We start from the raw sequence: 10658 nt of genomic DNA, 5'->3' as shown, positions 1-10658 counted from the left end.
GGCCCACATTTAGGTCAGATTCACACATCCGCATTTCACGTACATATGGCTTGCACATTTATTTCAATGTGTTTATTCAGGTGATAGTGTTTTTTTTTTGTGGACTATAGGTCAGCAAGAAAAAACAACAGAGGCACATCCTTTTTTATTTCACAGATGCTGATGCACGATATTGATGCACGAAATCAAAGAAAGTCTATGGGTTCATGAACAAAATCTGACATCCATGTTTCATCTGTTTTCCACCAGAGGACAAAATATAGAAAATGAAAAATGTATCTACTTTGCACAGATGTGAAAAGTGGATCCACCATGGACAACACATCATCCTGAAAAACCATAGACCTAATACGTCCACGGAATGAGGTCCTACTAAGAAAGTAGCCAAACATGCGACTCAACCTGGTGCTTATTTTGGAGCACTGTGATGCACCTCAGCCCCTGTGCCCTGCTTGCTACATTTTTAAACAGTAAGTAGAGCAGGGCAGGATTCTAGGCATGACAGGGGCACTCTGGTCTACTAGATTTTAACTCACACCAGAATACTAGCATGAACCATATCCCAAATCCAGGGCCGCCATCAGGAATTTTGGGGCCCCATACAGCCTAAGTGTCTGGGCCCCCCCTTCCCCGGCTGCCACCATTTTAAAACTACTGTATTTTGCGACATACCAATTCTGTATTACATTTCCCTTTATTTAGAAGCATTACAAGGCTTCATCAGATTCTATTTGCAGGTATAATCTGCTACGTGTGACAGCCCCTATAGAGAGCCAACACCATCTATAAGAGCCCTCCTAATAAATCCTCAGGGCTTATTCACATTGCGTTTTTGGCCTCCCTTGCCGGGACACGTTGGTAACCAGTCAGAATCAGCTGTCAACTTATCCCTGCACGAAGAACTGGCCATTAAAAAAAAGGGGGGGCCTGCAGTTCTCCATGCAGGGATAAGTGGGGAGCTGATTGTGACTGGTTACCAATGTATCCCGGCAAGGGAGGCCAAAAATGCAACGTGAATACTCCTTTAAAGTGAAAGTCCCACCCCCAAACAGGCTGCTATGCTAGTAGCATAGCCTACATCATTATTAATACAAAGCACACATACCTTTGGAGGTCTTGTGTGCTTTGTAGTTCTCCAGCTAAAAACTTATATATTATATATTATTGCCCCAGTTCCCTCTCCGCAGTGCCGCACACCCGATGCCCCAACAATACCCCTTCCCCCCCGTCCACCTTCTAACATCTTTCCACTGCCCCCTGTACCCATACCTCCCAACTTTTGAAGAACCAAAAGAGGGACAAAATGTGCGGCGCGCTTTGCGCGCCGTGGCAAATTTAGCCCCACCCACCGTTATGTTGACTCCACCCATTCTCATTAATTTTTCATGTGCCCGCACACAGTATAATCCTCCTACAGTCACCCGTACATTATATGTCCCCCCTCTATCTCTCCCCCAGCTTCATATACACCCTTCATCTGCACCCAGTTTCATGTCTCCCACCCAATCTCTGCCCCCAGATTCATGTCCGCCCATCCATTTCTGCCCCCAGTTTCATGTTCCCCCCCTCCATCTCTGCCCCCAGTTTCATGTCCCCTCCATCTCTACCCCAAGATTCATGCCCTCCATCTCTGCCCCCATATTCATGTCCCCTCCATCTCTGTCCCCATATTCATGTCCCCTCCATCTCTGCCCCCATATTCATGTCCCCTCCATCTCTGCCCCCATATTCATGTCCCCTCCATCTCTGCCCCCATATTCATGTCCCCTCCATCTCTGCCCCCATATTCATGTCCCTCCATCTCTGCCCCCATTGTCATGCCGTCCTCTCCATCTCTGCCCCCATATTCATGTCCCCTCCATCTCTGCCCCATATTCATGTCCCTCCATCTCTGCCCCCATTGTCATGTCGTCCTCTCCATCTCCGCCCCCATATTCATGTCCCCTCCATCTCTGCCCCATTGTCATGTCGTCCTCTCCATCTCTGCCCCCATATTCATGTCCCCTCCATCTCTGCCCCCATATTCATGTCCCCTCCATCTCTGCCCCCATATTCATGTCCCCTCCATCTCTGCCCCCATATTCATGTCCCCTCCATCTCTGCCCCCATATTCATGTCCCCTCCATCTCTGCCCCCATATTCATGTCCCCTCCATCTCTGCCCCCATATTCATGTCCCTCCATCTCTGCCCCCATTGTCATGCCGTCCTCTCCATCTCTGCCCCCATATTCATGTCCCCTCCATCTCTGCCCCATATTCATGTCCCTCCATCTCTGCCCCCATTGTCATGTCGTCCTCTCCATCTCCGCCCCCATATTCATGTCCCCTCCATCTCTGCCCCCATTGTCATGTCGTCCTCTCCATCTCTGCCCCCATATTCATGTCCCCTCCATCTCTGCCCCCATATTCATGTCCCCTCCATCTCTGCCCCCATATTCATGTCCCCTCCATCTCTGCCCCCATATTCATGTCCCCTCCATCTCTGCCCCCATATTCATGTCCCTCCATCTCTGCCCCCATTGTCATGCCGTCCTCTCCATCTCTGCCCCCATATTCATGTCCCCTCCATCTCTGCCCCATATTCATGTCCCTCCATCTCTGCCCCCATTGTCATGTCGTCCTCTCCATCTCTGCCCCCATATTCATGTCCCCTCCATCTCTGCCCCCATTGTCATGTCGTCCTCTCCATCTCTGCCCCCATATTCATGTCCCCTCCATCTCTGCCCCCATATTCATGTCCCCTCCATCTCTGCCCCCATATTCATGTCCCCTCCATCTCTGCCCCCATATTCATGTCCCCTCCATCTCTGCCCCCATATTCATGTCCCTCCATCTCTGCCCCCATTGTCATGCCGTCCTCTCCATCTCTGCCCCCATATTCATGTCCCCTCCATCTCTGCCCCATATTCATGTCCCTCCATCTCTGCCCCCATTGTCATGTCGTCCTCTCCATCTCTGCCCCCATATTCATGTCCCCTCCATCTCTGCCCCCATTGTCATGTCGTCCTCTCCATCTCTGCCCCCATATTCATGTCCTCTCCATCTCTGCCCCCAGTGTCATGCCGTCCTCTCTGTGCCCCCAGTTTCACGTTCCACATTACACTGACTGACTTACCTTCTCCTTCGTTCCCTCGCAGCTCTCTGCGCGCCTCTCTCTCACTGGCGCACAGTTATAGACGCGATGTGACGTCATCATATCGCGTCTACAAGCCAGTAGCGGAGGCGGCGAAGCGAGGAGCTGACACAGGTCAGCTCCTCGCTTCAGCCGCATATGTGACAGCGAGAGAGGCGCGCAGCGGCGAAGCAAGGAGCTGACCTGTGTCAGCTCCTCGCTTCGCCGCCGGCTACTGGCTTGTAGACGCGATGGCTGAAGCGTAGAGCTGACCTGTGTCAGCTCCTCACTTCACCGCTGCCGCCGGCTACTGGCTTTTAGACGCGATGTGATCACATCGCGTCTACAAGCCAGTAGCAGCGGCGGCGGCGGCGAAGCGAGGAGCTGACACAGGTCTGCTCCTCGCTTCAGCTGCATATGTGTCAGGGAGAGAGGCGCGCAGCGGCAAAGCGATAAGCTGACCTGTGTCAGCTCCTTGCTTCATCCTCTGGATGCAGATCTGAGTTGAAATAGGACATACACAATGACTGCTACGGGCGCCAGGGGGCCGACACACGGTGGCGGGCCAAAACCGCCCCCCCCCCCCTCATTTTTCAATTTGGCCGGGCCCCTGACGCCAGTACCAGTAGTACTACCCTATCGGCGGCCCTGCCCAAATCTATGCCAGCTCCTGACTGATGTACATGTCCAGGTCCAACTACATGTGCAAGAATTACTAACAGACTGGAGTCTCTTAGTAATTCCGGCATATCTTGTGCCTGTCAGGTATCAATTATGGCTGGTATGAGAATCTCAGTCTTAAATTCACCCATAATCTTTAGCATATCTGAGCAAAGATGCAAATTCTAGGCATCAACAGGGTTAATAATATATACGTTATCATATGTAAAATATACACTTCTATACACTCATTAATCAGTAGTACCCATTTGTCAGCACCCATTTGACTCCATGTCCTTCACATTGTACAGTAGATAGAATGGCTGTGTTCTAGTGCCAAGAATTGCACTAGATGTGGCTCTTGGCTGTAGCTAATAAAGAAGGAGAAGAATTTGAGGACTCCATGTAACTGTTTCCTAAGGCTAGAATCACATATGTAGTTTCAATGCAGTTTTTCACACAGTTTTTGAAGCCAATGCTAAGGATATAGCCTTATGAAGCAAAACCCAGCAAAAAAAAAAAAAAAAAACCACTGCAGACAAAAACTGCGGTGAGAACACAGCATGTTTTTTCCGTAGCATTTTGCCCAGAAAGTCTGCAGAGTTTTCCTCCGTGGACTTTCTGCCACTATTGGAAAATGACAGCATTTCCACATGTATAATTGACATGCTACGATTTTCAAAAACTTTTCTGCTACAGATTTTTTTTTTTGCAATTTTTAGAAGGGATTGGCCAGCATCCATCCATTTTGCAGATACTGTAAAATGCACAATTTTTTTGAATTGTGAGCATTTTCCATATATACACACAAAATTGTTGGTGCCCCTCTTTAATGAAAGAAAAACTCACAATGGCCATAGAAATAACTTGAATCTGATAAAAGTAATAATAATCAAACTACATGTGGACAAGCCACAAAGATTCTGGGAGAATGTCCTATGGACAGATGAGACAAAAATCAAACTTTTTGGCAAGGCACATCAGCTCTATGTTCACAGCAGGAAAAATGAAGCATATCTTGAAAAGAACACTGTCCCTACTGTGAAACATGGAGGAGGCTCTGTTATGTTCTGGGGCTGCTTTGCTGCATCTGGCACAGGCTGTCTTGAATCTGTGCAGGGTACAATGAAATCTCAAGACTATCAAGGGATTCTAGAGAGAAATGTGCTGCCCAGTGTCAGAAAGCTTGGTCTCAGTCGCAGGTCTCGGGTCTTGCAACAGGATAATGACCCAAAAAACACAGCTAAAAACACCCAAGAATTGCTAAGAGGAAAACATTGGACTGTTCTGAAGTGGCCTTCTGTGAGCCCTGACCTAAATCCTATTGAGCATCTTTGGAAGGAGATGAAACATGCCGCCTGGAAAAGGCACCCTTCAAACCCGAGACAAGTGGAGCAGTTTACTCATGAGGAGTGGCCAAAATACCCACTGAGAGGTGCAGAAGTCTCATTGACAGTTACAGGGATCGTGTGATTGAAGTGATTGTCTCAAAAGGTTGTGCAACAAAATATTAAGTTAAGGGAACCATCATTTCTGTCCAGGCCTGTTTCATGAGCTTTCTTTTTTTTATAAAAATTCTGTTGAAGCAAAAAGCAATGTCTGACTTTCATTTGTTCATATTCATAGAATTTTTATTTATTATTACCTTTGTCAGATCCAAGTTATTTCTGTGACCATTGTGGGTTTTTCTTTCATTAAACTAGGGGGACCAACAATTTTGTCCATGTGTGTACTTAGTAGGGGAACAAAGAATGCAGAGAAAAGTAAAGAAAAAAAATGATCAAAAGAACTTGGAAAAAAAACGCAATGTGTTTTCATTGCATTTTTTTCAACAGGATTTTTTTTTTATTTTATCTGTGTCACACTACATAGGTCCTTTACCTAAGGCCTAATGTACACAACTATAGTTTTTATCCACAATTGCAGATCCGAAACTGCAGATAAAAGCACAAAACTATTCATTTCTATGGGCTTATGGTTTTTGCAGATGAGTGACCGTGCCATATACAAGGACCACAAATTGAAGCATGAAGCTTGCCCAACTTTTATCCACATTTGTAGCAAAGACAAATGCAATTCTTTTTGTGTAGGAGATTTAAGGTTGGAGACACATGTAGCATTTTCATTGCTTTTCAGTTGCAGCTTTTGCAGCTTATTGGATACTTTGTGACATGTGATGTATTAGTATGCCACAGTTGCCAAAGTGTTAAGGCAACTTGCCTTACTACTATGGCATGAGCCTTGTGCCCTCTCAGACACTGAGCTGGCGGCCTCTTGAGTGGGTGTTAGCTGTAACTTACATCTTAGTTCACATCTAAGGGGTGTTGGCGCTTATGCTGCCCCCCATTGGCCACCGATATGTATTTTGAACAGCCCAGGGTTACCGATCAGACAAAATTCAGTGCACTGTCAGATTTCTAGATGTTTATAACTCCATTAATGTCAGATGACATGAAAGGCAATCTTTAAGGTTGAGGTCCCATTGCGGAAACAAAGTTTTTTTTTTGTTGCAGACTTTGCTGCGGTTTTTTTTTAGCCAAAGTAGGAAATATATAGGAAGTTCTTATATTTACTTCTCCCTTCTGTTCAATCCACTCCTGGCTTTAGTTCAAAAAAATGCAGCAAAATCTGCAACAAAAAAGCTGTGTTTTGCAACATGGGGGCTGAGTCAATTTTTGGCTGTGTCCTTAAGGGGTTAAACTTTAGCTCCAAAAAACCCACAGGAAAATCTGCATCAATAAAAGCAATGAAAAGGCGATGTGCCTCCATTCTGGGAAGATTGATACTTCTCTTTTGTGTACATTTTGCAGTAAATGTGCTCGTTCTAACAGCCTTAAAGGGCATTTGAAAAGGAATCATTCTAAATTTGATGTCTTTTGCAAGGTAAAGGATATTGAGTGTAGGACAAGGGGTGTTTTCTCTTCTTCTATACGCAGTAGGTTGTTTACAGGAAACAGGGCACTGTCTCATTACTTTCAGCTTTTATCCTAAACTATCACAATTCAGGGCCATTGGCTGGGATGATTTATTTGAGAACAGCACTTAAAACAAGCATTCCTCTCCAGTTTATACCAGCGCACATTATGAGGCTCATAAACATGTGAATCTAGTTTGTGGTTATTTCAGCAAATTGTGTTTAGTGATTTCCCAGATAAGGAGGGCTTCATGTTTCCCTGGTACTCCCATTTGCTGCTATCCTGATTGATATATGACTGCAATGGCTCTTGTCCATCTGACATTCACGTTACCCCACTCTCTTCTGCTCTAACTACAGCTCCAAGTTATTGTCTGCGATCCATGCAAGACAGGGGAAGGAAGAAGGAGAGAAGTGAGTGACCTGAACAGGGATAGAGATTACAGGGGAAAGCAGATTGAGGGAAATAGAGAGATAAACTGAAAAAAGGGAGCAGAAGGAGATTAAAGGCAGGAAATTAAGGAGCAAGGAAAAGGGAGAAAATGACAGAGGGAGGAAATTAAGAAGAAAGGGAAGAGAGAGAGGAAAGATTGGCAGGGTTAGGAAATTAAGGAAAGAAGAATGAGAGAGAAAATTAATGAGAGACTTTTGGCATGAAGAGACAGGATAGTGACGTGTGCTCAGAGGAGAGAGGGAGAGAGGCAGAAAAGAGGGAAAGAGATTATATACAGTCTACAACATATGTTGTGTTAACCCTTCCATGTGTGCATGGAGTCTGTATTGAGGCACATAGTGCGAATGCAGCTTTATTTATCTTGATAATACATATATCATAGGAAGCATAATTTAGGATATGGGAATCTGTATTATTACTAAACTAAACCATGGGATATTATAGATTTGTCGTGCTAGTAGGTGGTGTACAAATTGGGATATTATAGATTGGTTGTGCTAGTAGGTGGCATACAAAGTGGTTGAAGGTCTGTGACTACTGAAAGTTGTCTGGAAAAGCGGTTTCTTATAGGGTTGGACTTGACAATGGCCAGTGTGCACATTATGTGATGGAATGGACAATCTTGCATCGAAAATCTGCTTTGGAGAAGTGGATGATCTTCTCAAGGAGGTGGTCTTTTAGAGACTTTTCACTGTATGTACTGTATGGTATGTCTATTGAAGTATACATGACAACAAGAATGAAATCTTTGGACAGTACACAGATTAGATTGGGTTAATATATCTTCTTCACGCAGACACTTTAGGTGGAAAGGTAGCAGGGTCGGCTTTAGAGAGAAGAGTGGAAAGACGAAAATGAGATTTGAAAGAGAAAAAGAGAGTGTTGTGAGAGGAATGAGAGTGAGAAGTAGACTGCCATCCTTCTAACATGGCTTAGGAGTCACACAGCCCAAGCAGAGACTGCTTATAAGTCAGAGGGCTGGGTGAGATTTGGAACATCTGTTAATTATAAAGTTGTACCAAACCTGCCTGTACATTTGTGGTTCCAGTGAGCATGACCAGAGACAGACACCTCACTTCTCCTGCGCCTCTCACTCTGTGGAAAGTTGTATGGATGCCTCAGTGTCTTGTGCTTTCAGAGCAGCCTGTGAAGCTTCGCTTGCTAATTTCAATGAGCCTGTTCTCTTGTGATTACATATGTTCACTGATCTCCCGCACAGCATCTGCCTGGGATATCTGGGATGACAGAAACAATAGGCAAGACTTATTTAAAGCTACGTGTGTCACGCTGTGCGGCACCTCTTTTAATTTATACAATAATATTTATATTAATGTTAGAGAAGCTTTGTCATGGATTGAAGTGCACTGGTTATGGATTAGGAAGGATTTTATGTGGGGCTATGATTGGCTACTAGCTAGGAGGAAATATACCGTGTTTGTGTTGGCAGGACCTCAGACAAGTATATTTAGTAGTGGACTTAGTTACTGAGGCACAACAAATGTTCTAAGTGTGAACTAGGCAGCTAAGATGCTGAGCTGAGGACACTGATGTTAGACAATGAGTGCAGGACAAGAAATCACATTTATCATTCTTTTTTTGTCTTTCCTATAGTGGACTAAAACAAGATTTTTAAAATATCTTTGGGCTGCGTATTTTTTTTTCCTAACACTTGGATTAAGGATGGACGTTAAAACGGATTATATAGGATTTCTTTGAGAAGGTAAGAAAATCTGCATTTATAATATATTAACGTTTCTAATTACCAAACACTTATTTTAATGCTATTGAAGTAGATGGCTTATTAGCAGTTTTATTGATTATTAGATACATTTTATTATATCATTTATCTGTGAATTTTGCTTTACAGTAAATACTGCAAACTATTCTGCAACAACAACAACAACAACAACAACATAATAATAATAATAATAATATTTAGAAGCTCTTTGGAAAGCTATTGAGCTGACGTTTACCATGACATACATATCAAATATTAGATATACCCTTGTATATATTGTTACAGAGTCTGGAAGAGTTAAAAGTGCGTAATGTAAAGGAGATGGGGGTCACATATAATAACTCCATACAGTTTACACCTTGGTTCTTGATACAGAGCTATCACTTTATGGTGCTGTGGTGTGAGTACAAAATATGTAAAAACATAAAATAAATATAAGTAACAGTGCAAACAAAAAAAATCCCAATAATAAGACACAGGAGAGAATTCATAGAAGCCTATAAATGTATTTATAAGAGTTATAAATATATTTATAATTGGTGGTGAGTGTTCACTACGTCGGACATGGATAACTGGAAAATCACACTGTACTACTGGCTACTCGTAAATATCATGTATTATAATAATGTAGTCAATGACATATAAAGCTGCCTTTAAATCAAGTCCACGGGGTGATCATTGTGTGCTGCTGATTTGTGAGTAGTATGTGCCAAGTGGACAGCTTTTATCACCCACAAGTGCAGAGAGTCTATACTTAAAGGCTACTGTGATCTATTACAAGTATGGCTGAAATAACTAAAAGCATGTTTAGTACATTTTGTCAAAATGTGGTCCTTGAGGGCAGATGTGAGGATTGCTAGGTGCAGAGGGGGTCTGCTTAGATAAACACTTTCCCTGCACTTTGTCCTTACAGAGCTATGGAATGAGAGGGGTGAGCTCTTTACTGACTTACTAACCTCGAATATACCGTATGTACTATATACTTAGTGCTGTTTGTTATTCATTAACATAAATATTGTTTTCTTATATATGTATCTTCATGGACACAGACAGCACAGCAACTATATGCAAGAACGGTATATGGGCCCCTGGCCCTTCAATTCCTTAGAATTCCCTTAGGTCTTTCCAATAACTCACTACTAATATTGTACTGGGGAATCCATTACCTCTGTCCCTTAAAGGCAGTATAATTGACACAATAAAGCTGTATTCATGGTAACAATAGGACTCCTTACTTACTGGGCCCTCGTGCTACTGTATTAGTTTTTAATATGTTATGTCCATTCAACTACACAGCATTAGTGTTTTCTTTCCAATTCATTGTCCACTGGCTGGTGTCAAGTAAGATCCGTCCTCAGCTGTAGAGATGCTGAGACAGATTACTGGCAGTTGGGAGGGGATTCTTAAAGACATGAGCTTACTCCAGTCGTCTACTTACAGTCTGCGCATATTCAGAAAGGGGGGTTCAGACCTGGGCAGCATCCCAGAGAACAATTCATAGGCCTCGTTCACACGAGGCTAGTGGCTGCGTATTTTGGTCCTGATTCTGATGCGGGAAGTCGCGTCAGAATAGGACCAAAATGCGCCTGCCACAACTGTTGCGGCTTCTGATAGTCGCGGCTTCCCGCTCCAGAGTAGGCCCAAATAAATGGGCCTGGTCTGGAGGGTGCTGTCGCAAGGCGGATGCCGGGGCTGAATCAGCCGCGGAATCCGCCTAAAGAAAGGGCAGCTTGCTTCTTTTTTCCATGAGCCGAAACATACCGCTGACTGAAAAAAGGAA

The 10658-nt window shown here is 44.0% G+C and overlaps 1 protein-coding gene across 2 annotated transcripts in view; it reads left to right on the top strand.

Annotated features, from left to right (window-relative positions):
- Positions 1-7020: 7020 nt before the first annotated feature.
- Positions 7021-10658, top strand: part of NDP (norrin cystine knot growth factor NDP) — an 89541-nt gene continuing 85903 nt past the window's right edge. Inside the window, exons 1-2 of one of the 2 annotated variants that reach the window (XM_075264044.1) lie at positions 7021-7100; positions 8752-8860. The gene's annotated coding sequence lies outside the window, so the exon portion shown is untranslated. Of the gene's footprint in view, positions 7101-8404; positions 8861-10658 lie in introns of those variants that run through there. The other variant, XM_075264043.1, reaches the window with a different exon arrangement.

This window comes from Leptodactylus fuscus, chromosome 2, assembly GCF_031893055.1.
Source record: "Leptodactylus fuscus isolate aLepFus1 chromosome 2, aLepFus1.hap2, whole genome shotgun sequence".
Lineage (NCBI taxonomy): Eukaryota > Metazoa > Chordata > Amphibia > Anura > Leptodactylidae > Leptodactylus > Leptodactylus fuscus.
This window is presented reverse-complemented; position numbering and strand designations above follow the sequence as displayed.